The sequence below is a fragment of the Carassius gibelio genome, chromosome A4 (genome assembly GCF_023724105.1).
Source record: "Carassius gibelio isolate Cgi1373 ecotype wild population from Czech Republic chromosome A4, carGib1.2-hapl.c, whole genome shotgun sequence".
In the NCBI taxonomy this organism is placed as follows: Eukaryota; Metazoa; Chordata; class Actinopteri; order Cypriniformes; family Cyprinidae; genus Carassius; species Carassius gibelio.
The window spans coordinates 14717491-14744291 of record NC_068374.1 but is presented as its reverse complement, the minus strand read 5'-3'; the positions used below and the strand labels follow the sequence as shown (position 1 = coordinate 14744291).

General features: G+C 48.7%; 27 non-coding genes across 27 annotated transcripts; 14 read left to right on the top strand and 13 right to left on the bottom strand.

Annotated features, from left to right (window-relative positions):
- The first annotated feature begins 266 nt into the window (after positions 1 to 266).
- Positions 267 to 340, top strand: trnam-cau (transfer RNA methionine (anticodon CAU)). The gene has a single exon. It is a non-coding gene; the product is annotated as a tRNA-Met (tRNA).
- Positions 341 to 1545: 1205 nt separating this feature from the next.
- On the bottom strand, positions 1546 to 1628 carry trnal-cag (transfer RNA leucine (anticodon CAG)). The gene has a single exon. It is a non-coding gene; the product is annotated as a tRNA-Leu (tRNA).
- Positions 1629 to 1724: 96 nt separating this feature from the next.
- trnam-cau (transfer RNA methionine (anticodon CAU)) lies at positions 1725 to 1798 on the top strand. Its single transcript has one exon. It is a non-coding gene; the product is annotated as a tRNA-Met (tRNA).
- A 1205-nt stretch (positions 1799 to 3003) lies between these two features.
- On the bottom strand, positions 3004 to 3086 carry trnal-cag (transfer RNA leucine (anticodon CAG)). The gene has a single exon. It is a non-coding gene; the product is annotated as a tRNA-Leu (tRNA).
- Positions 3087 to 3182: 96 nt separating this feature from the next.
- Positions 3183 to 3256, top strand: trnam-cau (transfer RNA methionine (anticodon CAU)). The gene has a single exon. It is a non-coding gene; the product is annotated as a tRNA-Met (tRNA).
- Positions 3257 to 4461: 1205 nt separating this feature from the next.
- On the bottom strand, positions 4462 to 4544 carry trnal-cag (transfer RNA leucine (anticodon CAG)). The gene has a single exon. It is a non-coding gene; the product is annotated as a tRNA-Leu (tRNA).
- A 96-nt stretch (positions 4545 to 4640) lies between these two features.
- Positions 4641 to 4714, top strand: trnam-cau (transfer RNA methionine (anticodon CAU)). The gene has a single exon. It is a non-coding gene; the product is annotated as a tRNA-Met (tRNA).
- A 1205-nt stretch (positions 4715 to 5919) lies between these two features.
- trnal-cag (transfer RNA leucine (anticodon CAG)) lies at positions 5920 to 6002 on the bottom strand. Its single transcript has one exon. It is a non-coding gene; the product is annotated as a tRNA-Leu (tRNA).
- Positions 6003 to 6098: 96 nt separating this feature from the next.
- Positions 6099 to 6172, top strand: trnam-cau (transfer RNA methionine (anticodon CAU)). The gene has a single exon. It is a non-coding gene; the product is annotated as a tRNA-Met (tRNA).
- A 1205-nt stretch (positions 6173 to 7377) lies between these two features.
- Positions 7378 to 7460, bottom strand: trnal-cag (transfer RNA leucine (anticodon CAG)). Its single transcript has one exon. It is a non-coding gene; the product is annotated as a tRNA-Leu (tRNA).
- Positions 7461 to 7556: 96 nt separating this feature from the next.
- Positions 7557 to 7630, top strand: trnam-cau (transfer RNA methionine (anticodon CAU)). The gene has a single exon. It is a non-coding gene; the product is annotated as a tRNA-Met (tRNA).
- A 1204-nt stretch (positions 7631 to 8834) lies between these two features.
- On the bottom strand, positions 8835 to 8917 carry trnal-cag (transfer RNA leucine (anticodon CAG)). The gene has a single exon. It is a non-coding gene; the product is annotated as a tRNA-Leu (tRNA).
- Positions 8918 to 9013: 96 nt separating this feature from the next.
- Positions 9014 to 9087, top strand: trnam-cau (transfer RNA methionine (anticodon CAU)). The gene has a single exon. It is a non-coding gene; the product is annotated as a tRNA-Met (tRNA).
- A 1205-nt stretch (positions 9088 to 10292) lies between these two features.
- trnal-cag (transfer RNA leucine (anticodon CAG)) lies at positions 10293 to 10375 on the bottom strand. Its single transcript has one exon. It is a non-coding gene; the product is annotated as a tRNA-Leu (tRNA).
- A 96-nt stretch (positions 10376 to 10471) lies between these two features.
- On the top strand, positions 10472 to 10545 carry trnam-cau (transfer RNA methionine (anticodon CAU)). The gene has a single exon. It is a non-coding gene; the product is annotated as a tRNA-Met (tRNA).
- Positions 10546 to 13208: 2663 nt separating this feature from the next.
- trnal-cag (transfer RNA leucine (anticodon CAG)) lies at positions 13209 to 13291 on the bottom strand. Its single transcript has one exon. It is a non-coding gene; the product is annotated as a tRNA-Leu (tRNA).
- A 96-nt stretch (positions 13292 to 13387) lies between these two features.
- On the top strand, positions 13388 to 13461 carry trnam-cau (transfer RNA methionine (anticodon CAU)). The gene has a single exon. It is a non-coding gene; the product is annotated as a tRNA-Met (tRNA).
- A 1204-nt stretch (positions 13462 to 14665) lies between these two features.
- On the bottom strand, positions 14666 to 14748 carry trnal-cag (transfer RNA leucine (anticodon CAG)). Its single transcript has one exon. It is a non-coding gene; the product is annotated as a tRNA-Leu (tRNA).
- A 96-nt stretch (positions 14749 to 14844) lies between these two features.
- On the top strand, positions 14845 to 14918 carry trnam-cau (transfer RNA methionine (anticodon CAU)). The gene has a single exon. It is a non-coding gene; the product is annotated as a tRNA-Met (tRNA).
- Positions 14919 to 16123: 1205 nt separating this feature from the next.
- Positions 16124 to 16206, bottom strand: trnal-cag (transfer RNA leucine (anticodon CAG)). The gene has a single exon. It is a non-coding gene; the product is annotated as a tRNA-Leu (tRNA).
- A 96-nt stretch (positions 16207 to 16302) lies between these two features.
- On the top strand, positions 16303 to 16376 carry trnam-cau (transfer RNA methionine (anticodon CAU)). Its single transcript has one exon. It is a non-coding gene; the product is annotated as a tRNA-Met (tRNA).
- A 1384-nt stretch (positions 16377 to 17760) lies between these two features.
- On the top strand, positions 17761 to 17834 carry trnam-cau (transfer RNA methionine (anticodon CAU)). Its single transcript has one exon. It is a non-coding gene; the product is annotated as a tRNA-Met (tRNA).
- Positions 17835 to 19039: 1205 nt separating this feature from the next.
- On the bottom strand, positions 19040 to 19122 carry trnal-cag (transfer RNA leucine (anticodon CAG)). Its single transcript has one exon. It is a non-coding gene; the product is annotated as a tRNA-Leu (tRNA).
- A 96-nt stretch (positions 19123 to 19218) lies between these two features.
- trnam-cau (transfer RNA methionine (anticodon CAU)) lies at positions 19219 to 19292 on the top strand. Its single transcript has one exon. It is a non-coding gene; the product is annotated as a tRNA-Met (tRNA).
- A 1204-nt stretch (positions 19293 to 20496) lies between these two features.
- On the bottom strand, positions 20497 to 20579 carry trnal-cag (transfer RNA leucine (anticodon CAG)). The gene has a single exon. It is a non-coding gene; the product is annotated as a tRNA-Leu (tRNA).
- A 1374-nt stretch (positions 20580 to 21953) lies between these two features.
- trnal-cag (transfer RNA leucine (anticodon CAG)) lies at positions 21954 to 22036 on the bottom strand. The gene has a single exon. It is a non-coding gene; the product is annotated as a tRNA-Leu (tRNA).
- Positions 22037 to 22132: 96 nt separating this feature from the next.
- On the top strand, positions 22133 to 22206 carry trnam-cau (transfer RNA methionine (anticodon CAU)). The gene has a single exon. It is a non-coding gene; the product is annotated as a tRNA-Met (tRNA).
- Positions 22207 to 26801: the final 4595 nt, after the last annotated feature.

Genomic DNA, 26801 nt, shown 5'->3' with positions numbered 1-26801 from the left:
CTAATGCGTCGTTTTGTCAAAGTTAACGCCCTGCTGGCCCAACGTAGCAGAAGACTGAAGTCTCTGTCTGCAGCCAAAGGATAGGTCTGTCAGAAGTGGGATTCGAACCCACGCCTCCAGGGGAGACTGCGACCTGAACGCAGCGCCTTAGATCGCTCGGCCATCCTGACACCCTTGCCTGGCTAGAGATGGCCTGTTCGAGCCGCACCTGAAACCAGGGACCTAGAAGCTACTTTTTCTCTGTTCGGGCCCCCTTTAGCCCACGGGCCTCGTTGGCGCAGTTAGGCAGCGCGTCAGTCTCATAATCTGAAGGTCGTGAGTTCGAGCCTCACACGGGGCAGGGTGGTTCTTTTTTTCTGATAACTGAGAGAGCTTAGACCAGGGGTGTCAAACTAAATTCCTTTAGGGCCCGAGCCCTGTAGAGTGTTGTTCCAACCCTTCTCAAACACACAAGGCATGTAGTTTTCAAATGAGCCTGAAGGGCATGATTAGTTGGATCAGGTGTGTTCTATCAGGCTTGAATCTAAACTCTGCAGGTCTCCGGCCTTCCAGGGACTGAGTTTGACACCCGTGGCTTAGAAAGAAAGAGTGAGGTTCTCTGTCCCCTTTCGTGTGGGTTTCCCTGTGTCTCCTGGGGGCAAAAGGCCACAGCTCCTCTTCAGGGCAGGTGAAATGATGCTTTGTGGAAAACTGTGAGGTTCCAGGTAAATTCCCTGAATCTCATCCAGCGACATTGCGTGTAGGCCCGTGCAATCCTTTTATTTACAGTGAAGTCAAAATTCTGCATGCATGCTGGCTAATGCTACATGAAGGCAGCAATAGCATCCCTCTCATATTCATGTAACACGTGGCCACGTCCTCCTGAGGTTTTGTGAAGTTTCAAAGGCCATATTGCTGCACTGGCCCGGTCCTGAAGATTTGCCTTGTACAACGTTCGGAAGATTAGACCCTTCCGATCAGAGCAGGCCACACAACTCCTTGTCCAAGCTCTTTGTTTTCTCCAGACTGGACTACTGCTATGCTCCCTTGGCGGGTCTTCCGGCACGTACTATCAAGCCTCTGCAACTGATCCAGGATGCAGCAGCGAGACTGGTCTTCAACGAGCCAAAGAAAGCCCACGTCACACCTCTCTACATAATTTTGCACTGGCTACCAATAGCTGTTCGCTTCAGATTCAAGGTACTGATGTTTGCCTACAAGATAACCACTGGCTCTGCAGCAATATACCTAAAGTCGCTGGTGCAGACCTACGCTTGCTTTCTGCAAGTGAACGATGCCTCGTGGTGCCATCCCAAAGAGGCACAAAATCACTCTCAAGGACCTTTTCCTGGACTGTTCCCAGCTGGTGGATCGGCCTGCCTATCTCAATTCGAGCAGCGGAGGCTTTAACCCTTTTCAAAAAGTGTCTAAAAACTCATCCTTGTCTTCAACGCCTGCCCAATTAATACTAGCATTTGCCTAATGCGTCGTTTTGTCAAAGTTAACGCCCTGCTGGCCCAACGTAGCAGAAGACTGAAGTCTCTGTCTGCAGCCAAAGGATAGGTCTGTCAGAAGTGGGATTCGAACCCACGCCTCCAGGGGAGACTGCAACCTGAACGCAGCGCCTTAGACCGCTCGGCCATCCTGACACCCTTGCCTGGCTAGAGATGGCCTGTTCGAGCCGCACCTGAAACCAGGGACCTAGAAGCTACTTTTTCTCTGTTCGGGCCCCCTTTAGCCCACGGGCCTCGTTGGCGCAGTTAGGCAGCGCGTCAGTCTCATAATCTGAAGGTCGTGAGTTCGAGCCTCACACGGGGCAGGGTGGTTCTTTTTTTCTGATAACTGAGAGAGCTTAGACCAGGGGTGTCAAACTAAATTCCTTTAGGGCCCGAGCCCTGTAGAGTGTTGTTCCAACCCTTCTCAAACACACAAGGCATGTAGTTTTCAAATGAGCCTGAAGGGCATGATTAGTTGTATCAGGTGTGTTCTATCAGGCTTGAATCTAAACTCTGCAGGTCTCCGGCCTTCCAGGGACTGAGTTTGACACCCGTGGCTTAGAAAGAAAGAGTGAGGTTCTCTGTCCCCTTTCGTGTGGGTTTCCCTGTGTCTCCTGGGGGCAAAAGGCCACAGCTCCTCTTCAGGGCAGGTGAAATGATGCTTTGTGGAAAACTGTGAGGTTCCAGGTAAATTCCCTGAATCTCATCCAGCGACATTGCGTGTAGGCCCGTGCAATCCTTTTATTTACAGTGAAGTCAAAATTCTGCATGCATGCTGGCTAATGCTACATGAAGGCAGCAATAGCATCCCTCTCATATTCATGTAACACGTGGCCACGTCCTCCTGAGGTTTTGTGAAGTTTCAAAGGCCATATTGCTGCACTGGCCCGGTCCTGAAGATTTGCCTTGTACAACGTTCGGAAGATTAGACCCTTCCGATCAGAGCAGGCCACACAACTCCTTGTCCAAGCTCTTTGTTTTCTCCAGACTGGACTACTGCTATGCTCCCTTGGCGGGTCTTCCGGCACGTACTATCAAGCCTCTGCAACTGATCCAGGATGCAGCAGCGAGACTGGTCTTCAACGAGCCAAAGAAAGCCCACGTCACACCTCTCTTCATAATTTTGCACTGGCTACCTATAGCTGTTCGCATCAGATTCAAGGTACTGATGTTTGCCTACAAGATAACCACTGGCTCTGCAGCAATATACCTAAAGTCGCTGGTGCAGACCTACGCTTGCTTTCTGCAAGTGAACGATGCCTCGTGGTGCCATCCCAAAGAGGCACAAAATCACTCTCAAGGACCTTTTCCTGGACTGTTCCCAGCTGGTGGATCGGCCTGCCTATCTCAATTCGAGCAGCGGAGGCTTTAACCCTTTTCAAAAAGTGTCTAAAAACTCATCCTTGTCTTCAACGCCTGCCCAATTAATACTAGCATTTGCCTAATGCGTCGTTTTGTCAAAGTTAACGCCCTGCTGGCCCAACGTAGCAGAAGACTGAAGTCTCTGTCTGCAGCCAAAGGATAGTTCTGTCAGAAGTGGGATTCGAACCCACGCCTCCAGGGGAGACTGTGACCTGAACGCAGCGCCTTAGACCGCTCGGCCATCCTGACACCCTTGCCTGGCTAGAGATGGCCTGTTCGAGCCGCACCTGAAACCAGGGACCTAGAAGCTACTTTTTCTCTGTTCGGGCCCCCTTTAGCCCACGGGCCTCGTTGGCGCAGTTAGGCAGCGCGTCAGTCTCATAATCTGAAGGTCGTGAGTTCGAGCCTCACACGGGGCAGGGTGGTTCTTTTTTTCTGATAACTGAGAGAGCTTAGACCAGGGGTGTCAAACTAAATTCCTTTAGGGCCCGAGCCCTGTAGAGTGTTGTTCCAACCCTTCTCAAACACACAAGGCATGTAGTTTTCAAATGAGCCTGAAGGGCATGATTAGTTGTATCAGGTGTGTTCTATCAGGCTTGAATCTAAACTCTGCAGGTCTCCGGCCTTCCAGGGACTGAGTTTGACACCCGTGGCTTAGAAAGAAAGAGTGAGGTTCTCTGTCCCCTTTCGTGTGGGTTTCCCTGTGTCTCCTGGGGGCAAAAGGCCACAGCTCCTCTTCAGGGCAGGTGAAATGATGCTTTGTGGAAAACTGTGAGGTTCCAGGTAAATTCCCTGAATCTCATCCAGCGACATTGCGTGTAGGCCCGTGCAATCCTTTTATTTACAGTGAAGTCAAAATTCTGCATGCATGCTGGCTAATGCTACATGAAGGCAGCAATAGCATCCCTCTCATATTCATGTAACACGTGGCCACGTCCTCCTGAGGTTTTGTGAAGTTTCAAAGGCCATATTGCTGCACTGGCCCGGTCCTGAATATTTGCCTTGTACAACGTTCGGAAGATTAGACCCTTCCGATCAGAGCAGGCCACACAACTCCTTGTCCAAGCTCTTTGTTTTCTCCAGACTGGACTACTGCTATGCTCCCTTGGCGGGTCTTCCGGCACGTACTATCAAGCCTCTGCAACTGATCCAGGATGCAGCAGCGAGACTGGTCTTCAACGAGCCAAAGAAAGCCCACGTCACACCTCTCTTCATAATTTTGCACTGGCTACCAATAGCTGTTCGCATCAGATTCAAGGTACTGATGTTTGCCTACAAGATAACCACTGGCTCTGCAGCAATATACCTAAAGTCGCTGGTGCAGACCTACGCTTGCTTTCTGCAAGTGAACGATGCCTCGTGGTGCCATCCCAAAGAGGCACAAAATCACTCTCAAGGACCTTTTCCTGGACTGTTCCCAGCTGGTGGATCGGCCTGCCTATCTCAATTCGAGCAGCGGAGGCTTTAACCCTTTTCAAAAAGTGTCTAAAAACTCATCCTTGTCTTCAACGCCTGCCCAATTAATACTAGCATTTGCCTAATGCGTCGTTTTGTCAAAGTTAACGCCCTGCTGGCCCAACGTAGCAGAAGACTGAAGTCTCTGTCTGCAGCCAAAGGATAGGTCTGTCAGAAGTGGGATTCGAACCCACGCCTCCAGGGGAGACTGCGACCTGAACGCAGCGCCTTAGACCGCTCGGCCATCCTGACACCCTTGCCTGGCTAGAGATGGCCTGTTCGAGCCGCACCTGAAACCAGGGACCTAGAAGCTACTTTTTCTCTGTTCGGGCCCCCTTTAGCCCACGGGCCTCGTTGGCGCAGTTAGGCAGCGCGTCAGTCTCATAATCTGAAGGTCGTGAGTTCGAGCCTCACACGGGGCAGGGTGGTTCTTTTTTTCTGATAACTGAGAGAGCTTAGACCAGGGGTGTCAAACTAAATTCCTTTAGGGCCCGAGCCCTGTAGAGTGTTGTTCCAACCCTTCTCAAACACACAAGGCATGTAGTTTTCAAATGAGCCTGAAGGGCATGATTAGTTGGATCAGGTGTGTTCTATCAGGCTTGAATCTAAACTCTGCAGGTCTCCGGCCTTCCAGGGACTGAGTTTGACACCCGTGGCTTAGAAAGAAAGAGTGAGGTTCTCTGTCCCCTTTCGTGTGGGTTTCCCTGTGTCTCCTGGGGGCAAAAGGCCACAGCTCCTCTTCAGGGCAGGTGAAATGATGCTTTGTGGAAAACTGTGAGGTTCCAGGTAAATTCCCTGAATCTCATCCAGCGACATTGCGTGTAGGCCCGTGCAATCCTTTTATTTACAGTGAAGTCAAAATTCTGCATGCATGCTGGCTAATGCTACATGAAGGCAGCAATAGCATCCCTCTCATATTCATGTAACACGTGGCCACGTCCTCCTGAGGTTTTGTGAAGTTTCAAAGGCCATATTGCTGCACTGGCCCGGTCCTGAAGATTTGCCTTGTACAACGTTCGGAAGATTAGACCCTTCCGATCAGAGCAGGCCACACAACTCCTTGTCCAAGCTCTTTGTTTTCTCCAGACTGGACTACTGCTATGCTCCCTTGGCGGGTCTTCCGGCACGTACTATCAAGCCTCTGCAACTGATCCAGGATGCAGCAGCGAGACTGGTCTTCAACGAGCCAAAGAAAGCCCACGTCACACCTCTCTTCATAATTTTGCACTGGCTACCAATAGCTGTTCGCGTCAGATTCAAGGTACTGATGTTTGCCTACAAGATAACCACTGGCTCTGCAGCAATATACCTAAAGTCGCTGGTGCAGACCTACGCTTGCTTTCTGCAAGTGAACGATGCCTCGTGGTGCCATCCCAAAGAGGCACAAAATCACTCTCAAGGACCTTTTCCTGGACTGTTCCCAGCTGGTGGATCGGCCTGCCTATCTCAATTCGAGCAGCGGAGGCTTTAACCCTTTTCAAAAAGTGTCTAAAAACTCATCCTTGTCTTCAACGCCTGCCCAATTAATACTAGCATTTGCCTAATGCGTCGTTTTGTCAAAGTTAACGCCCTGCTGGCCCAACGTAGCAGAAGACTGAAGTCTCTGTCTGCAGCCAAAGGATAGGTCTGTCAGAAGTGGGATTCGAACCCACGCCTCCAGGGGAGACTGCGACCTGAACGCAGCGCCTTAGACCGCTCGGCCATCCTGACACTCTTGCCTGGCTAGAGATGGCCTGTTCGAGCCGCACCTGAAACCAGGGACCTAGAAGCTACTTTTTCTCTGTTCGGGCCCCCTTTAGCCCACGGGCCTCGTTGGCGCAGTTAGGCAGCGCGTCAGTCTCATAATCTGAAGGTCGTGAGTTCGAGCCTCACACGGGGCAGGGTGGTTCTTTTTTTCTGATAACTGAGAGAGCTTAGACCAGGGGTGTCAAACTAAATTCCTTTAGGGCCCGAGCCCTGTAGAGTGTTGTTCCAACCCTTCTCAAACACACAAGGCATGTAGTTTTCAAATGAGCCTGAAGGGCATGATTAGTTGGATCAGGTGTGTTCTATCAGGCTTGAATCTAAACTCTGCAGGTCTCCGGCCTTCCAGGGACTGAGTTTGACACCCGTGGCTTAGAAAGAAAGAGTGAGGTTCTCTGTCCCCTTTCGTGTGGGTTTCCCTGTGTCTCCTGGGGGCAAAAGGCCACAGCTCCTCTTCAGGGCAGGTGAAATGATGCTTTGTGGAAAACTGTGAGGTTCCAGGTAAATTCCCTGAATCTCATCCAGCGACATTGCGTGTAGGCCCGTGCAATCCTTTTATTTACAGTGAAGTCAAAATTCTGCATGCATGCTGGCTAATGCTACATGAAGGCAGCAATAGCATCCCTCTCATATTCATGTAACACGTGGCCACGTCCTCCTGAGGTTTTGTGAAGTTTCAAAGGCCATATTGCTGCACTGGCCCGGTCCTGAAGATTTGCCTTGTACAACGTTCGGAAGATTAGACCCTTCCGATCAGAGCAGGCCACACAACTCCTTGTCCAAGCTCTTTGTTTTCTCCAGACTGGACTACTGCTATGCTCCCTTGGCGGGTCTTCCGGCACGTACTATCAAGCCTCTGCAACTGATCCAGGATGCAGCAGCGAGACTGGTCTTCAACGAGCCAAAGAAAGCCCACGTCACACCTCTCTTCATAATTTTGCACTGGCTACCAATAGCTGTTCGCATCAGATTCAAGGTACTGATGTTTGCCTACAAGATAACCACTGGCTCTGCAGCAATATACCTAAAGTCGCTGGTGCAGACCTACGCTTGCTTTCTGCAAGTGAACGATGCCTCGTGGTGCCATCCCAAAGAGGCACAAAATCACTCTCAAAGACCTTTTCCTGGACTGTTCCCAGCTGGTGGATCGGCCTGCCTATCTCAATTCGAGCAGCGGAGGCTTTAACCCTTTTCAAAAAGTGTCTAAAAACTCATCCTTGTCTTCAACGCCTGCCCAATTAATACTAGCATTTGCCTAATGCGTCGTTTTGTCAAAGTTAACGCCCTGCTGGCCCAACGTAGCAGAAGACTGAAGTCTCTGTCTGCAGCCAAAGGATAGGTCTGTCAGAAGTGGGATTCGAACCCACGCCTCCAGGGGAGACTGCGACCTGAACGCAGCGCCTTAGACCGCTCGGCCATCCTGACACCCTTGCCTGGCTAGAGATGGCCTGTTCGAGCCGCACCTGAAACCAGGGACCTAGAAGCTACTTTTTCTCTGTTCGGGCCCCCTTTAGCCCACGGGCCTCGTTGGCGCAGTTAGGCAGCGCGTCAGTCTCATAATCTGAAGGTCGTGAGTTCGAGCCTCACACGGGGCAGGGTGGTTCTTTTTTTCTGATAACTGAGAGAGCTTAGACCAGGGGTGTCAAACTAAATTCCTTTAGGGGCCGAGCCCTGTAGAGTGTTGTTCCAACCCTTCTCAAACACACAAGGCATGTAGTTTTCAAATGAGCCTGAAGGGCATGATTAGTTGGATCAGGTGTGTTCTATCAGGCTTGAATCTAAACTCTGCAGGTCTCCGGCCTTCCAGGGACTGAGTTTGACACCCGTGGCTTAGAAAGAAAGAGTGAGGTTCTCTGTCCCCTTTCGTGTGGGTTTCCCTGTGTCTCCTGGGGGCAAAAGGCCACAGCTCCTCTTCAGGGCAGGTGAAATGATGCTTTGTGGAAAACTGTGAGGTTCCAGGTAAATTCCCTGAATCTCATCCAGCGACATTGCGTGTAGGCCCGTGCAATCCTTTTATTTACAGTGAAGTCAAAATTCTGCATGCATGCTGGCTAATGCTACATGAAGGCAGCAATAGCATCCCTCTCATATTCATGTAACACGTGGCCACGTCCTCCTGAGGTTTTGTGAAGTTTCAAAGGCCATATTGCTGCACTGGCCCGGTCCTGAAGATTTGCCTTGTACAACGTTCGGAAGATTAGACCCTTCCGATCAGAGCAGGCCACACAACTCCTTGTCCAAGCTCTTTGTTTTCTCCAGACTGGACTACTGCTATGCTCCCTTGGCGGGTCTTCCGGCACGTACTATCAAGCCTCTGCAACTGATCCAGGATGCAGCAGCGAGACTGGTCTTCAACGAGCCAAAGAAAGCCCACGTCACACCTCTCTTCATAATTTTGCACTGGCTACCAATAGCTGTTCGCATCAGATTCAAGGTACTGATGTTTGCCTACAAGATAACCACTGGCTCTGCAGCAAATACCTAAAGTCGATGGTGCAGACCTACGCTTGCTTTCTGCAAGTGAACGATGCCTCGTGGTGCCATCCCAAAGAGGCACAAAATCACTCTCAAGGACCTTTTCCTGGACTGTTCCCAGCTGGTGGATCGGCCTGCCTATCTCAATTCGAGCAGCGGAGGCTTTAACCCTTTTCAAAAAGTGTCTAAAAACTCATCCTTGTCTTCAACGCCTGCCCAATTAATACTAGCATTTGCCTAATGCGTCGTTTTGTCAAAGTTAACGCCCTGCTGGCCCAACGTAGCAGAAGACTGAAGTCTCTGTCTGCAGCCAAAGTATAGGTCTGTCAGAAGTGGGATTCGAACCCACGCCTCCAGGGGAGACTGCGACCTGAACGCAGCGCCTTAGACCGCTCGGCCATCCTGACACCCTTGCCTGGCTAGAGATGGCCTGTTCCAGCCGCACCTGAAACCAGGGACCTAGAAGCTACTTTTTCTCTGTTCGGGCCCCCTTTAGCCCACGGGCCTCGTTGGCGCAGTTAGGCAGCGCGTCAGTCTCATAATCTGAAGGTCGTGAGTTCGAGCCTCACACGGGGCAGGGTGGTTCTTTTTTTCTGATAACTGAGAGAGCTTAGACCAGGGGTGTCAAACTAAATTCCTTTAGGGCCCGAGCCCTGTAGAGTGTTGTTCCAACCCTTCTCAAACACACAAGGCATGTAGTTTTCAAATGAGCCTGAAGGGCATGATTAGTTGGATCAGGTGTGTTCTATCAGGCTTGAATCTAAACTCTGCAGGTCTCCGGCCTTCCAGGGACTGAGTTTGACACCCGTGGCTTAGAAAGAAAGAGTGAGGTTCTCTGTCCCCTTTCGTGTGGGTTTCCCTGTGTCTCCTGGGGGCAAAAGGCCACAGCTCCTCTTCAGGGCAGGTGAAATGATGCTTTGTGGAAAACTGTGAGGTTCCAGGTAAATTCCCTGAATCTCATCCAGCGACATTGCGTGTAGGCCCGTGCAATCCTTTTATTTACAGTGAAGTCAAAATTCTGCATGCATGCTGGCTAATGCTACATGAAGGCAGCAATAGCATCCCTCTCATATTCATGTAACACGTGGCCACGTCCTCCTGAGGTTTTGTGAAGTTTCAAAGGCCATATTGCTGCACTGGCCCGGTCCTGAAGATTTGCCTTGTACAACGTTCGGAAGATTAGACCCTTCCGATCAGAGCAGGCCACACAACTCCTTGTCCAAGCTCTTTGTTTTCTCCAGACTGGACTACTGCTATGCTCCCTTGGCGGGTTTTCCGGCACGTACTATCAAGCCTCTGCAACTGATCCAGGATGCAGCAGCGAGACTGGTCTTCAACGAGCCAAAGAAAGCCCACGTCACACCTCTCTTCATAATTTTGCACTGGCTACCAATAGATGTTCGCATCAGATTCAAGGTACTGATGTTTGCCTACAAGATAACCACTGGCTCTGCAGCAATATACCTAAAGTCGCTGGTGCAGACCTACGCTTGCTTTCTGCAAGTGAACGATGCCTCGTGGTGCCATCCCAAAGAGGCACAAAATCACTCTCAAGGACCTTTTCCTGGACTGTTCCCAGCTGGTGGATCGGCCTGCCTATCTCAATTCGAGCAGCGGAGGCTTTAACCCTTTTCAAAAAGTGTCTAAAAACTCATCCTTGTCTTCAACGCCTGCCCAATTAATACTAGCATTTGCCTAATGCGTCGTTTTGTCAAAGTTAACGCCCTGCTGGCCCAACGTAGCAGAAGACTGAAGTCTCTGTCTGCAGCCAAAGGATAGGTCTGTCAGAAGTGGGATTCGAACCCACGCCTCCAGGGGAGACTGCGACCTGAACGCAGCGCCTTAGACCGCTCGGCCATCCTGACACCCTTGCCTGGCTAGAGATGGCCTGTTCGAGCCGCACCTGAAACCAGGGACCTAGAAGCTACTTTTTCTCTGTTCGGGCCCCCTTTAGCCCACGGGCCTCGTTGGCGCAGTTAGGCAGCGCGTCAGTCTCATAATCTGAAGGTCGTGAGTTCGAGCCTCACACGGGGCAGGGTGGTTCTTTTTTTCTGATAACTGAGAGAGCTTAGACCAGGGGTGTCAAACTAAATTCCTTTAGGGCCCGAGCCCTGTAGAGTGTTGTTCCAACCCTTCTCAAACACACAAGGCATGTAGTTTTCAAATGAGCCTGAAGGGCATGATTAGTTGGATCAGGTGTGTTCTATCAGGCTTGAATCTAAACTCTGCAGGTCTCCGGCCTTCCAGGGACTGAGTTTGACACCCGTGGCTTAGAAAGAAAGAGTGAGGTTCTCTGTCCCCTTTCGTGTGGGTTTCCCTGTGTCTCCTGGGGGCAAAAGGCCACAGCTCCTCTTCAGGGCAGGTGAAATGATGCTTTGTGGAAAACTGTGAGGTTCCAGGTAAATTCCCTGAATCTCATCCAGCGACATTGCGTGTAGGCCCGTGCAATCCTTTTATTTACAGTGAAGTCAAAATTCTGCATGCATGCTGGCTAATGCTACATGAAGGCAGCAATAGCATCCCTCTCATATTCATGTAACACGTGGCCACGTCCTCCTGAGGTTTTGTGAAGTTTCAAAGGCCATATTGCTGCACTGGCCCGGTCCTGAAGATTTGCCTTGTACAACGTTCGGAAGATTAGACCCTTCCGATCAGAGCAGGCCACACAACTCCTTGTCCAAGCTCTTTGTTTTCTCCAGACTGGACTACTGCTATGCTCCCTTGGCGGGTCTTCCGGCACGTACTATCAAGCCTCTGCAACTGATCCAGGATGCAGCAGCGAGACTGGTCTTCAACGAGCCAAAGAAAGCCCACGTCACACCTCTCTTCATAATTTTGCACTGGCTACCAATAGCTGTTCGCATCAGATTCAAGGTACTGATGTTTGCCTACAAGATAACCACTGGCTCTGCAGCAATATACCTAAAGTCGCTGGTGCAGACCTACGCTTGCTTTCTGCAAGTGAACGATGCCTCGTGGTGCCATCCCAAAGAGGCACAAAATCACTCTCAAGGACCTTTTCCTGGACTGTTCCCAGCTGGTGGATCGGCCTGCCTATCTCAATTCGAGCAGCGGAGGCTTTAACCCTTTTCAAAAAGTGTCTAAAAACTCATCCTTGTCTTCAACGCCTGCCCAATTAATACTAGCATTTGCCTAATGCGTCGTTTTGTCAAAGTTAACGCCCTGCTGGCCCAACGTAGCAGAAGACTGAAGTCTCTGTCTGCAGCCAAAGGATAGTTCTGTCAGAAGTGGGATTCGAACCCACGCCTCCAGGGGAGACTGTGACCTGAACGCAGCGCCTTAGACCGCTCGGCCATCCTGACACCCTTGCCTGGCTAGAGATGGCCTGTTCGAGCCGCACCTGAAACCAGGGACCTAGAAGCTACTTTTTCTCTGTTCGGGCCCCCTTTAGCCCACGGGCCTCGTTGGCGCAGTTAGGCAGCGCGTCAGTCTCATAATCAGAAGGTCGTGAGTTCGAGCCTCACACGGGGCAGGGTGGTTCTTTTTTTCTGATAACTGAGAGAGCTTAGACCAGGGGTGTCAAACTAAATTCCTTTAGGGCCCGAGCCCTGTAGAGTGTTGTTCCAACCCTTCTCAAACACACAAGGCATGTAGTTTTCAAATGAGCCTGAAGGGCATGATTAGTTGGATCAGGTGTGTTCTATCAGGCTTGAATCTAAACTCTGCAGGTCTCCGGCCTTCCAGGGACTGAGTTTGACACCCGTGGCTTAGAAAGAAAGAGTGAGGTTCTCTGTCCCCTTTCGTGTGGGTTTCCCTGTGTCTCCTGGGGGCAAAAGGCCACAGCTCCTCTTCAGGGCAGGTGAAATGATGCTTTGTGGAAAACTGTGAGGTTCCAGGTAAATTCCCTGAATCTCATCCAGCGACATTGCGTGTAGGCCCGTGCAATCCTTTTATTTACAGTGAAGTCAAAATTCTGCATGCATGCTGGCTAATGCTACATGAAGGCAGCAATAGCATCCCTCTCATATTCATGTAACACGTGGCCACGTCCTCCTGAGGTTTTGTGAAGTTTCAAAGGCCATATTGCTGCACTGGCCCGGTCCTGAATATTTGCCTTGTACAACGTTCGGAAGATTAGACCCTTCCGATCAGAGCAGGCCACACAACTCCTTGTCCAAGCTCTTTGTTTTCTCCAGACTGGACTACTGCTATGCTCCCTTGGCGGGTCTTCCGGCACGTACTATCAAGCCTCTGCAACTGATCCAGGATGCAGCAGCAAGACTGGTCTTCAACGAGCCAAAGAAAGCCCACGTCACACCTCTCTTCATAATTTTGCACTGGCTACCAATAGCTGTTCGCATCAGATTCAAGGTACTGATGTTTGCCTACAAGATAACCACTGGCTCTGCAGCAATATACCTAAAGTCGATGGTGCAGACCTACGCTTGCTTTCTGCAAGTGAACGATGCCTCGTGGTGCCATCCCAAAGAGGCACAAAATCACTCTCAAGGACCTTTTCCTGGACTGTTCCCGGCTGGTGGATCTGCCTGCCTATCTCAATTCGAGCAGCGGAGGCTTTAACCCTTTTCAAAAAGTGTCTAAAAACTCATCCTTGTCTTCAACGCCTGCCCAATTAATACTAGCATTTGCCTAATGCGTCGTTTTGTCAAAGTTAACGCCCTGCTGGCCCAACGTAGCAGAAGACTGAAGTCTCTGTCTGCAGCCAAAGGATAGGTCTGTCAGAAGTGGGATTCGAACCCACGCCTCCAGGGGAGACTGCGACCTGAACGCAGCGCCTTAGACCGCTCGGCCATCCTGACACCCTTGCCTGGCTAGAGATGGCCTGTTCGAGCCGCACCTGAAACCAGGGACCTAGAAGCTACTTTTTCTCTGTTCGGGCCCCCTTTAGCCCACGGGCCTCGTTGGCGCAGTTAGGCAGCGCGTCAGTCTCATAATCTGAAGGTCGTGAGTTCGAGCCTCACACGGGGCAGGGTGGTTCTTTTTTTCTGATAACTGAGAGAGCTTAGACCAGGGGTGTCAAACTAAATTCCTTTAGGGGCCGAGCCCTGTAGAGTGTTGTTCCAACCCTTCTCAAACACACAAGGCATGTAGTTTTCAAATGAGCCTGAAGGGCATGATTAGTTGGATCAGGTGTGTTCTATCAGGCTTGAATCTAAACTCTGCAGGTCTCCGGCCTTCCAGGGACTGAGTTTGACACCCGTGGCTTAGAAAGAAAGAGTGAGGTTCTCTGTCCCCTTTCGTGTGGGTTTCCCTGTGTCTCCTGGGGGCAAAAGGCCACAGCTCCTCTTCAGGGCAGGTGAAATGATGCTTTGTGGAAAACTGTGAGGTTCCAGGTAAATTCCCTGAATCTCATCCAGCGACATTGCGTGTAGGCCCGTGCAATCCTTTTATTTACAGTGAAGTCAAAATTCTGCATGCATGCTGGCTAATGCTACATGAAGGCAGCAATAGCATCCCTCTCATATTCATGTAACACGTGGCCACGTCCTCCTGAGGTTTTGTGAAGTTTCAAAGGCCATATTGCTGCACTGGCCCGGTCCTGAAGATTTGCCTTGTACAACGTTCGGAAGATTAGACCCTTCCGATCAGAGCAGGCCACACAACTCCTTGTCCAAGCTCTTTGTTTTCTCCAGACTGGACTACTGCTATGCTCCCTTGGCGGGTCTTCCGGCACGTACTATCAAGCCTCTGCAACTGATCCAGGATGCAGCAGCGAGACTGGTCTTCAACGAGCCAAAGAAAGCCCACGTCACACCTCTCTTCATAATTTTGCACTGGCTACCAATAGCTGTTCGCATCAGATTCAAGGTACTGATGTTTGCCTACAAGATAACCACTGGCTCTGCAGCAAATACCTAAAGTCGATGGTGCAGACCTACGCTTGCTTTCTGCAAGTGAACGATGCCTCGTGGTGCCATCCCAAAGAGGCACAAAATCACTCTCAAGGACCTTTTCCTGGACTGTTCCCAGCTGGTGGATCGGCCTGCCTATCTCAATTCGAGCAGCGGAGGCTTTAACCCTTTTCAAAAAGTGTCTAAAAACTCATCCTTGTCTTCAACGCCTGCCCAATTAATACTAGCATTTGCCTAATGCGTCGTTTTGTCAAAGTTAACGCCCTGCTGGCCCAACGTAGCAGAAGACTGAAGTCTCTGTCTGCAGCCAAAGTATAGGTCTGTCAGAAGTGGGATTCGAACCCACGCCTCCAGGGGAGACTGCGACCTGAACGCAGCGCCTTAGACCGCTCGGCCATCCTGACACCCTTGCCTGGCTAGAGATGGCCTGTTCCAGCCGCACCTGAAACCAGGGACCTAGAAGCTACTTTTTCTCTGTTCGGGCCCCCTTTAGCCCACGGGCCTCGTTGGCGCAGTTAGGCAGCGCGTCAGTCTCATAATCTGAAGGTCGTGAGTTCGAGCCTCACACGGGGCAGGGTGGTTCTTTTTTTCTGATAACTGAGAGAGCTTAGACCAGGGGTGTCAAACTAAATTCCTTTAGGGCCCGAGCCCTGTAGAGTGTTGTTCCAACCCTTCTCAAACACACAAGGCATGTAGTTTTCAAATGAGCCTGAAGGGCATGATTAGTTGGATCAGGTGTGTTCTATCAGGCTTGAATCTAAACTCTGCAGGTCTCCGGCCTTCCAGGGACTGAGTTTGACACCCGTGGCTTAGAAAGAAAGAGTGAGGTTCTCTGTCCCCTTTCGTGTGGGTTTCCCTGTGTCTCCTGGGGGCAAAAGGCCACAGCTCCTCTTCAGGGCAGGTGAAATGATGCTTTGTGGAAAACTGTGAGGTTCCAGGTAAATTCCCTGAATCTCATCCAGCGACATTGCGTGTAGGCCCGTGCAATCCTTTTATTTACAGTGAAGTCAAAATTCTGCATGCATGCTGGCTAATGCTACATGAAGGCAGCAATAGCATCCCTCTCATATTCATGTAACACGTGGCCACGTCCTCCTGAGGTTTTGTGAAGTTTCAAAGGCCATATTGCTGCACTGGCCCGGTCCTGAAGATTTGCCTTGTACAACGTTCGGAAGATTAGACCCTTCCGATCAGAGCAGGCCACACAACTCCTTGTCCAAGCTCTTTGTTTTCTCCAGACTGGACTACTGCTATGCTCCCTTGGCGGGTTTTCCGGCACGTACTATCAAGCCTCTGCAACTGATCCAGGATGCAGCAGCGAGACTGGTCTTCAACGAGCCAAAGAAAGCCCACGTCACACCTCTCTTCATAATTTTGCACTGGCTACCAATAGATGTTCGCATCAGATTCAAGGTACTGATGTTTGCCTACAAGATAACCACTGGCTCTGCAGCAATATACCTAAAGTCGCTGGTGCAGACCTACGCTTGCTTTCTGCAAGTGAACGATGCCTCGTGGTGCCATCCCAAAGAGGCACAAAATCACTCTCAAGGACCTTTTCCTGGACTGTTCCCAGCTGGTGGATCGGCCTGCCTATCTCAATTCGAGCAGCGGAGGCTTTAACCCTTTTCAAAAAGTGTCTAAAAACTCATCCTTGTCTTCAACGCCTGCCCAATTAATACTAGCATTTGCCTAATGCGTCGTTTTGTCAAAGTTAACGCCCTGCTGGCCCAACGTAGCAGAAGACTGAAGTCTCTGTCTGCAGCCAAAGGATAGGTCTGTCAGAAGTGGGATTCGAACCCACGCCTCCAGGGGAGACTGCGACCTGAACGCAGCGCCTTAGACCGCTCGGCCATCCTGACACCCTTGCCTGGCTAGAGATGGCCTGTTCGAGCCGCACCTGAAACCAGGGACCTAGAAGCTACTTTTTCTCTGTTCGGGCCCCCTTTAGCCCACGGGCCTCGTTGGCGCAGTTAGGCAGCGCGTCAGTCTCATAATCTGAAGGTCGTGAGTTCGAGCCTCACACGGGGCAGGGTGGTTCTTTTTTTCTGATAACTGAGAGAGCTTAGACCAGGGGTGTCAAACTAAATTCCTTTAGGGCCCGAGCCCTGTAGAGTGTTGTTCCAACCCTTCTCAAACACACAAGGCATGTAGTTTTCAAATGAGCCTGAAGGGCATGATTAGTTGGATCAGGTGTGTTCTATCAGGCTTGAATCTAAACTCTGCAGGTCTCCGGCCTTCCAGGGACTGAGTTTGACACCCGTGGCTTAGAAAGAAAGAGTGAGGTTCTCTGTCCCCTTTCGTGTGGGTTTCCCTGTGTCTCCTGGGGGCAAAAGGCCACAGCTCCTCTTCAGGGCAGGTGAAATGATGCTTTGTGGAAAACTGTGAGGTTCCAGGTAAATTCCCTGAATCTCATCCAGCGACATTGCGTGTAGGCCCGTGCAATCCTTTTATTTACAGTGAAGTCAAAATTCTGCATGCATGCTGGCTAATGCTACATGAAGGCAGCAATAGCATCCCTCTCATATTCATGTAACACGTGGCCACGTCCTCCTGAGGTTTTGTGAAGTTTCAAAGGCCATATTGCTGCACTGGCCCGGTCCTGAAGATTTGCCTTGTACAACGTTCGGAAGATTAGACCCTTCCGATCAGAGCAGGCCACACAACTCCTTGTCCAAGCTCTTTGTTTTCTCCAGACTGGACTACTGCTATGCTCCCTTGGCGGGTCTTCCGGCACGTACTATCAAGCCTCTGCAACTGATCCAGGATGCAGCAGCGAGACTGGTCTTCAACGAGCCAAAGAAAGCCCACGTCACACCTCTCTTCATAATTTTGCACTGGCTACCAATAGCTGTTCGCATCAGATTCAAGGTACTGATGTTTGCCTACAAGATAACCACTGGCTCTGCAGCAATATACCTAAAGTCGCTGGTGCAGACCTACGCTTGCTTTCTGCAAGTGAACGATGCCTCGTGGTGCCATCCCAAAGAGGCACAAAATCACTCTCAAGGACCTTTTCCTGGACTGTTCCCAGCTGGTGGATCGGCCTGCCTATCTCAATTCGAGCAGCGGAGGCTTTAACCCTTTTCAAAAAGTGTCTAAAAACTCATCCTTGTCTTCAACGCCTGCCCAATTAATACTAGCATTTGCCTAATGCGTCGTTTTGTCAAAGTTAACGCCCTGCTGGCCCAACGTAGCAGAAGACTGAAGTCTCTGTCTGCAGCCAAAGGATAGTTCTGTCAGAAGTGGGATTCGAACCCACGCCTCCAGGGGAGACTGTGACCTGAACGCAGCGCCTTAGACCGCTCGGCCATCCTGACACCCTTGCCTGGCTAGAGATGGCCTGTTCGAGCCGCACCTGAAACCAGGGACCTAGAAGCTACTTTTTCTCTGTTCGGACCCCCTTTAGCCCACGGGCCTCGTTGGCGCAGTTAGGCAGCGCGTCAGTCTCATAATCTGAAGGTCGTGAGTTCGAGCCTCACACGGGGCAGGGTGGTTCTTTTTTTCTGATAACTGAGAGAGCTTAGACCAGGGGTGTCAAACTAAATTCCTTTAGGGCCCGAGCCCTGTAGAGTGTTGTTCCAACCCTTCTCAAACACACAAGGCATGTAGTTTTCAAATGAGCCTGAAGGGCATGATTAGTTGGATCAGGTGTGTTCTATCAGGCTTGAATCTAAACTCTGCAGGTCTCCGGCCTTCCAGGGACTGAGTTTGACACCCGTGGCTTAGAAAGAAAGAGTGAGGTTCTCTGTCCCCTTTCGTGTGGGTTTCCCTGTGTCTCCTGGGGGCAAAAGGCCACAGCTCCTCTTCAGGGCAGGTGAAATGATGCTTTGTGGAAAACTGTGAGGTTCCAGGTAAATTCCCTGAATCTCATCCAGCGACATTGCGTGTAGGCCCGTGCAATCCTTTTATTTACAGTGAAGTCAAAATTCTGCATGCATGCTGGCTAATGCTACATGAAGGCAGCAATAGCATCCCTCTCATATTCATGTAACACGTGGCCACGTCCTCCTGAGGTTTTGTGAAGTTTCAAAGGCCATATTGCTGCACTGGCCCGGTCCTGAATATTTGCCTTGTACAACGTTCGGAAGATTAGACCCTTCCGATCAGAGCAGGCCACACAACTCCTTGTCCAAGCTCTTTGTTTTCTCCAGACTGGACTACTGCTATGCTCCCTTGGCGGGTCTTCCGGCACGTACTATCAAGCCTCTGCAACTGATCCAGGATGCAGCAGCAAGACTGGTCTTCAACGAGCCAAAGAAAGCCCACGTCACACCTCTCTTCATAATTTTGCACTGGCTACCAATAGCTGTTCGCATCAGATTCAAGGTACTGATGTTTGCCTACAAGATAACCACTGGCTCTGCAGCAATATACCTAAAGTCGATGGTGCAGACCTACGCTTGCTTTCTGCAAGTGAACGATGCCTCGTGGTGCCATCCCAAAGAGGCACAAAATCACTCTCAAGGACCTTTTCCTGGACTGTTCCCGGCTGGTGGATCTGCCTGCCTATCTCAATTCGAGCAGCGGAGGCTTTAACCCTTTTCAAAAAGTGTCTAAAAACTCATCCTTGTCTTCAACGCCTGCCCAATTAATACTAGCATTTGCCTAATGCGTCGTTTTGTCAAAGTTAACGCCCTGCTGGCCCAACGTAGCAGAAGACTGAAGTCTCTGTCTGCAGCCAAAGGATAGGTCTGTCAGAAGTGGGATTCGAACCCACGCCTCCAGGGGAGACTGCGACCTGAACGCAGCGCCTTAGACCGCTCGGCCATCCTGACACCCTTGCCTGGCTAGAGATGGCCTGTTCGAGCCGCACCTGAAACCAGGGACCTAGAAGCTACTTTTTCTCTGTTCGGGCCCCCTTTAGCCCACGGGCCTCGTTGGCGCAGTTAGGCAGCGCGTCAGTCTCATAATCTGAAGGTCGTGAGTTCGAGCCTCACACGGGGCAGGGTGGTTCTTTTTTTCTGATAACTGAGAGAGCTTAGACCAGGGGTGTCAAACTAAATTCCTTTAGGGCCCGAGCCCTGTAGAGTGTTGTTCCAACCCTTCTCAAACACACAAGGCATGTAGTTTTCAAATGAGCCTGAAGGGCATGATTAGTTGGATCAGGTGTGTTCTATCAGGCTTGAATCTAAACTCTGCAGGTCTCCGGCCTTCCAGGGACTGAGTTTGACACCCGTGGCTTAGAAAGAAAGAGTGAGGTTCTCTGTCCCCTTTCGTGTGGGTTTCCCTGTGTCTCCTGGGGGCAAAAGGCCACAGCTCCTCTTCAGGGCAGGTGAAATGATGCTTTGTGGAAAACTGTGAGGTTCCAGGTAAATTCCCTGAATCTCATCCAGCGACATTGCGTGTAGGCCCGTGCAATCCTTTTATTTACAGTGAAGTCAAAATTCTGCATGCATGCTGGCTAATGCTACATGAAGGCAGCAATAGCATCCCTCTCATATTCATGTAACACGTGGCCACGTCCTCCTGAGGTTTTGTGAAGTTTCAAAGGCCATATTGCTGCACTGGCCCGGTCCTGAAGATTTGCCTTGTACAACGTTCGGAAGATTAGACCCTTCCGATCAGAGCAGGCCACACAACTCCTTGTCCAAGCTCTTTGTTTTCTCCAGACTGGACTACTGCTATGCTCCCTTGGCGGGTCTTCCGGCACGTACTATCAAGCCTCTGCAACTGATCCAGGATGCAGCAGCGAGACTGGTCTTCAACGAGCCAAAGAAAGCCCACGTCACACCTCTCTTCATAATTTTGCACTGGCTACCAATAGCTGTTCGCATCAGATTCAAGGTACTGATGTTTGCCTACAAGATAACCACTGGCTCTGCAGCAAATACCTAAAGTCGATGGTGCAGACCTACGCTTGCTTTCTGCAAGTGAACGATGCCTCGTGGTGCCATCCCAAAGAGGCACAAAATCACTCTCAAGGACCTTTTCCTGGACTGTTCCCAGCTGGTGGATCGGCCTGCCTATCTCAATTCGAGCAGCGGAGGCTTTAACCCTTTTCAAAAAGTGTCTAAAAACTCATCCTTGTCTTCAACGCCTGCCCAATTAATACTAGCATTTGCCTAATGCGTCGTTTTGTCAAAGTTAACGCCCTGCTGGCCCAACGTAGCAGAAGACTGAAGTCTCTGTCTGCAGCCAAAGTATAGGTCTGTCAGAAGTGGGATTCGAACCCACGCCTCCAGGGGAGACTGCGACCTGAACGCAGCGCCTTAGACCGCTCGGCCATCCTGACACCCTTGCCTGGCTAGAGATGGCCTGTTCGAGCCGCACCTGAAACCAGGGACCTAGAAGCTACTTTTTCTCTGTTCGGGCCCCCTTTAGCCCACGGGCCTTGTTGGCGCAGTTAGGCAGCGCGTCAGTCTCATAATCTGAAGGTCGTGAGTTCGAGCCTCACACGGGGCAGGGTGGTTCTTTTTTTCTGATAACTGAGAGAGCTTAGACCAGGGGTGTCAAACTAAATTCCTTTAGGGCCCGAGCCCTGTAGAGTGTTGTTCCAACCCTTCTCAAACACACAAGGCATGTAGTTTTCAAATGAGCCTGAAGGGCATGATTAGTTGGATCAGGTGTGTTCTATCAGGCTTGAATCTAAACTCTGCAGGTCTCCGGCCTTCCAGGGACTGAGTTTGACACCCGTGGCTTAGAAAGAAAGAGTGAGGTTCTCTGTCCCCTTTCGTGTGGGTTTCCCTGTGTCTCCTGGGGGCAAAAGGCCACAGCTCCTCTTCAGGGCAGGTGAAATGATGCTTTGTGGAAAACTGTGAGGTTCCAGGTAAATTCCCTGAATCTCATCCAGCGACATTGCGTGTAGGCCCGTGCAATCCTTTTATTTACAGTGAAGTCAAAATTCTGCATGCATGCTGGCTAATGCTACATGAAGGCAGCAATAGCATCCCTCTCATATTCATGTAACACGTGGCCACGTCCTCCTGAGGTTTTGTGAAGTTTCAAAGGCCATATTGCTGCACTGGCCCGGTCCTGAAGATTTGCCTTGTACAACGTTCGGAAGATTAGACCCTTCCGATCAGAGCAGGCCACACAACTCCTTGTCCAAGCTCTTTGTTTTCTCCAGACTGGACTACTGCTATGCTCCCTTGGCGGGTCTTCCGGCACGTACTATCAAGCCTCTGCAACTGATCCAGGATGCAGCAGCGAGACTGGTCTTCAACGAGCCAAAGAAAGCCCACGTCACACCTCTCTTCATAATTTTGCACTGGCTACCAATAGCTGTTCGCATCAGATTCAAGGTACTGATGTTTGCCTACAAGATAACCACTGGCTCTGCAGCAAATACCTAAAGTCGATGGTGCAGACCTACGCTTGCTTTCTGCAAGTGAACGATGCCTCGTGGTGCCATCCCAAAGAGGCACAAAATCACTCTCAAGGACCTTTTCCTGGACTGTTCCCAGCTGGTGGATCGGCCTGCCTATCTCAATTCGAGCAGCGGAGGCTTTAACCCTTTTCAAAAAGTGTCTAAAAACTCATCCTTGTCTTCAACGCCTGCCCAATTAATACTAGCATTTGCCTAATGCGTCGTTTTGTCAAAGTTAACGCCCTGCTGGCCCAACGTAGCAGAAGACTGAAGTCTCTGTCTGCAGCCAAAGTATAGGTCTGTCAGAAGTGGGATTCGAACCCACGCCTCCAGGGGAGACTGCGACCTGAACGCAGCGCCTTAGACCGCTCGGCCATCCTGACACCCTTGCCTGGCTAGAGATGGCCTGTTCGAGCCGCACCTGAAACCAGGGACCTAGAAGCTACTTTTTCTCTGTTCGGGCCCCCTTTAGCCCACGGGCCTCGTTGGCGCAGTTAGGCAGCGCGTCAGTCTCATAATCTGAAGGTCGTGAGTTCGAGCCTCACACGGGGCAGGGTGGTTCTTTTTTTCTGATAACTGAGAGAGCTTAGACCAGGGGTGTCAAACTAAATTCCTTTAGGGCCCGAGCCCTGTAGAGTGTTGTTCCAACCCTTCTCAAACACACAAGGCATGTAGTTTTCAAATGAGCCTGAAGGGCATGATTAGTTGGATCAGGTGTGTTCTATCAGGCTTGAATCTAAACTCTGCAGGTCTCCGGCCTTCCAGGGACTGAGTTTGACACCCGTGGCTTAGAAAGAAAGAGTGAGGTTCTCTGTCCCCTTTCGTGTGGGTTTCCCTGTGTCTCCTGGGGGCAAAAGGCCACAGCTCCTCTTCAGGGCAGGTGAAATGATGCTTTGTGGAAAACTGTGAGGTTCCAGGTAAATTCCCTGAATCTCATCCAGCGACATTGCGTGTAGGCCCGTGCAATCCTTTTATTTACAGTGAAGTCAAAATTCTGCATGCATGCTGGCTAATGCTACATGAAGGCAGCAATAGCATCCCTCTCATATTCATGTAACACGTGGCCACGTCCTCCTGAGGTTTTGTGAAGTTTCAAAGGCCATATTGCTGCACTGGCCCGGTCCTGAAGATTTGCCTTGTACAACGTTCGGAAGATTAGACCCTTCCGATCAGAGCAGGCCACACAACTCCTTGTCCAAGCTCTTTGTTTTCTCCAGACTGGACTACTGCTATGCTCCCTTGGCGGGTCTTCCGGCACGTACTATCAAGCCTCTGCAACTGATCCAGGATGCAGCAGCGAGACTGGTCTTCAACGAGCCAAAGAAAGCCCACGTCACACCTCTCTTCATAATTTTGCACTGGCTACCAATAGATGTTCGCATCAGATTCAAGGTACTGATGTTTGCCTACAAGATAACCACTGGCTCTGCAGCAATATACCTAAAGTCGCTGGTGCAGACCTACGCTTGGTTTCTGCAAGTGAACGATGCCTCGTGGTGCCATCCCAAAGAGGCACAAAATCACTCTCAAGGACCTTTTCCTGGACTGTTCCCAGCTGGTGGATCGGCCTGCCTATCTCAATTCGAGCAGCGGAGGCTTTAACCCTTTTCAAAAAGTGTCTAAAAACTCATCCTTGTCTTCAACGCCTGCCCAATTAATACTAGCATTTGCCTAATGCGTCGTTTTGTCAAAGTTAACGCCCTGCTGGCCCAACGTAGCAGAAGACTGAAGTCTCTGTCTGCAGCCAAAGGATAGGTCTGTCAGAAGTGGGATTCGAACCCACGCCTCCAGGGGAGACTGCGACCTGAACGCTAGCTGACGAAGGATAGTCCGACATAATTTCAGAAATGTTGAGCAATGTCGAACTGCGCAGCCAATCGCATCGAAGCGCTATGACATTTGGACCAATCGCGTCGAAGCGCCTTAACATTTCCAGCCAATCAAAAAGCGCAATTTATAACATTATCTTGACATTCGTGACATTTGACCAATCAGAGAGCAGGGGGATTTCGACGGCACGTTTCCGCGTCTCACCGCTAGGTGGAGGGGTCAGCGCTTCTAGTCAGGTGTCAATCAAGTTGCCGAACCGTGCCGAAGGTGTACGAAAGAATGACATCATCCTCAGGGGGCGTGTCAGAGGTAAAAAAGGTTAATTACTCAAGTTTGTGACCTATGACAAGGGTCATTGTGGCGTAGTTCGACATAAAAAGTGGTACGAGATTTGTCAATGGGTGAGTGTTTGTTACCTTTGCATTATAGATGTATAAAAATAAAAAATAATCGTAATCGAACATTATTAGTATCTTGGTTTAGTGTATTTGCATAAGAGAACAACACATCAGGGTTCAGAACAAACATTTACCTGGTCCCATTCATTTGAACGATGTAATGTGATGGTTGTGTTATGTTATGGCTTTCAACAGTGCAAACCAGAGTGTGTAATAATTGTTTATAGACATTTATGTAATGTTGCAGGTATTTTAAGAAATGTTCCTGTCTTGTATCTTTCTCCTCTAAATAGAGATACCAGTTGTAACATTATATATAAGATAAATGTGACTTGTGTCCTAGAAATGAATGAATGAATGAATAAATATATGAATTTAATGAAGTATTTTATGCTCTCTTAAGGGACTCACTTGTATTGTGCATTATATTTGTTATAATGCTTACAGATAGAGAAATGTCAGATGCTGTCTCGTGGCCAAACAACCTTGCTTGGAGGTGTGCTGAAATGCATGTTTTTTATTAGTATCATTAGTATATTTACTGAAAAGGTTTCTTTCTGAATTATGTATTAAGGGTTTTTTTTGTCGTCTTAAGCCTCTACTGGACCAGCACAAGGGGTGGTGGAAGAACCTCATGCTGCTGAAACAGCAAAGAAGGCCATGGAGCAGAGTCAGCCTGACCCCCAGCCTCATCCCATGCCCCTGCCCCGGCCCCAGCCTACTGCACCTGTGGAAGCAAGAGTTGCAACACAATTTTCAATGGTAAGAATTACTATTTAACTTTTTTAATAATACCACTTAAGAATGTGCTCAATTAAAATTCAAGAAAGTTCAGAACGTAAGATGAAGAAAAAAAGAAAAAGCAAGAATGCTATGAGATGCTGGCTGAGACCTACTAATTGTCACCCCTCTTGTACAGTGGGGGCACCTGTTGTCTGCTGAATGGTCAGTTTGAATATCTCAGATTTGGTTTAAGTCACATGGTCAAGGATAAATGTAGAATGTAACCTGTTTGCTTTCTCTCTTGAGACTAGACTCATGTCCCTCATGGCATCCCTCTCAATACTTCTCATGTGTTAAAGCTACATTATCTTTCTTTCTCAATCTCAGGTAACATACCACATAGATGCTGGCTATTATTAACTGTACACATTAACAATTATTCCATCATGCAAATACTTTGTAGTAATTTCAGGAGTCAATACTGCTAATAAATATGGATGACACTTCTATTCAGAAAGAAATGTTTTTAAAAACCTGCATTTACTTAAAATAGTAATATTAATATAAATCGTAATTCTTGCTATTATAACACATTCTGTCTTCTCACATTTTTGATTTACCAAACCAAGATTTACTGGCTCTCACATTGCTGCAGCAAAGCCAAATCTTAGTGTGGTCAGGAGACCTTCTCAGGTTGAAGACCAACCCAGCGCAGCAGTGTCTTGTGCCTCTATACCAAGCAGTACTGTCTCTGTAAGTAATGGCATAATGTATAAAGTATTCTATAAAGGCACTTTTCACGTTCCATTCTGTACGAATTATTAAACTTGTTCAATTTTTCTTTTAATACCAGAAAACCATATTTTTGTCGATGTTTCAGGGTGTGCCAGTGTTCCAGGGTCTACAAATGGTTCAAAGACTGTCAGCGGTCCATAGGATGCCACTGTTACAGCCTATTTTGCAGAGCACCAATTCACAACCAGCTCCACAAACCATGCCCAAGAGACCCTACAAGGCAAACACTTGCAGGAAGTGTGGAAAATTCAAAACCAGTGCAACGGGACATAGCCAGTACAGGGGCAAGGTGTATATACTGTCCACAGACTGAGAACATTACAAAAGAAAAGTGGTTAGAGTAAATCCGGAGAACCTTCTCCCAAATAATGTATACACTGTATATTTTTATTTATTGTTGTGTGTATATAGTTGTTTAAATATAGTTCACTATTGTTAATATTTGTGTCTAACATTATTTTATTTAACTTGCTTTTTTAATCCTATTTAACTTTTACTTTTACCTTTTTAATTTATTGTTTGAAAACTTCATTTAATATTCATTACTTTTCTGTTAGCATAATTGTAAAATAAATAAAAAAACAAATTGAGAAATGTGTTTTGATTTCTACATTTATTTTCCTTTTATTTCCCTTTTAATTTTTTTTTTTTGAAAACTTATATAAATTTAATTTGTTTAATATTCATTACTGTTATGTTGGCATAATTGTAAAAAAAAAAAAAAAAGAGAATGATTGCTTTTTTATTTGTACTTTAGTAAACATTTCATCAGTACACTGCAACAATAGAACGTATTCCTATAAAAAGATAATTTGCACTTTGTCATTTGTCACAGACATTTTTAAGCATAATAATGACTATTTTTGCATCCTTTTTTAATTAAAAATGACAGATTTAAAGGTGTCTTGAATGAATGTAACCTTAAAAAAAATCTGATTTAATATCAATAAAATCACAACTAATAACATGCTTAAAATAAATATGAATACAACTACACATAATAACATGCTTAATAACAAAAATAATACAACAACTACTAAATAACTAATAATAACAAAACACATTTCCATTGGTGTATTAAAATGTAATAAAAAAATATCAAACAAGCACATATATACATTTAATTAACCTTGAAACTTCATTTATTTAAAGCAATTAACAATAAAACAAAAAGTTGTCTTTAGCTGGATTCGAACCCAGGTCGAGGGGAGCACCTGCAATAGAAAACAGTGTAATATAAATGCGCGAATTTACCGCAAGAAGAAACCGGAAGATGTATCACTGCGCGCATGCTAAGGAAGATCCGTCTTTGAACATCAAATTTCACCCTTTCTTTTCTTCATTTTTTCTTTCTCTTCTTCCCCTTCTCTTTTTCTTCCTTCCCTCTTTTCTTCCCTTCTTC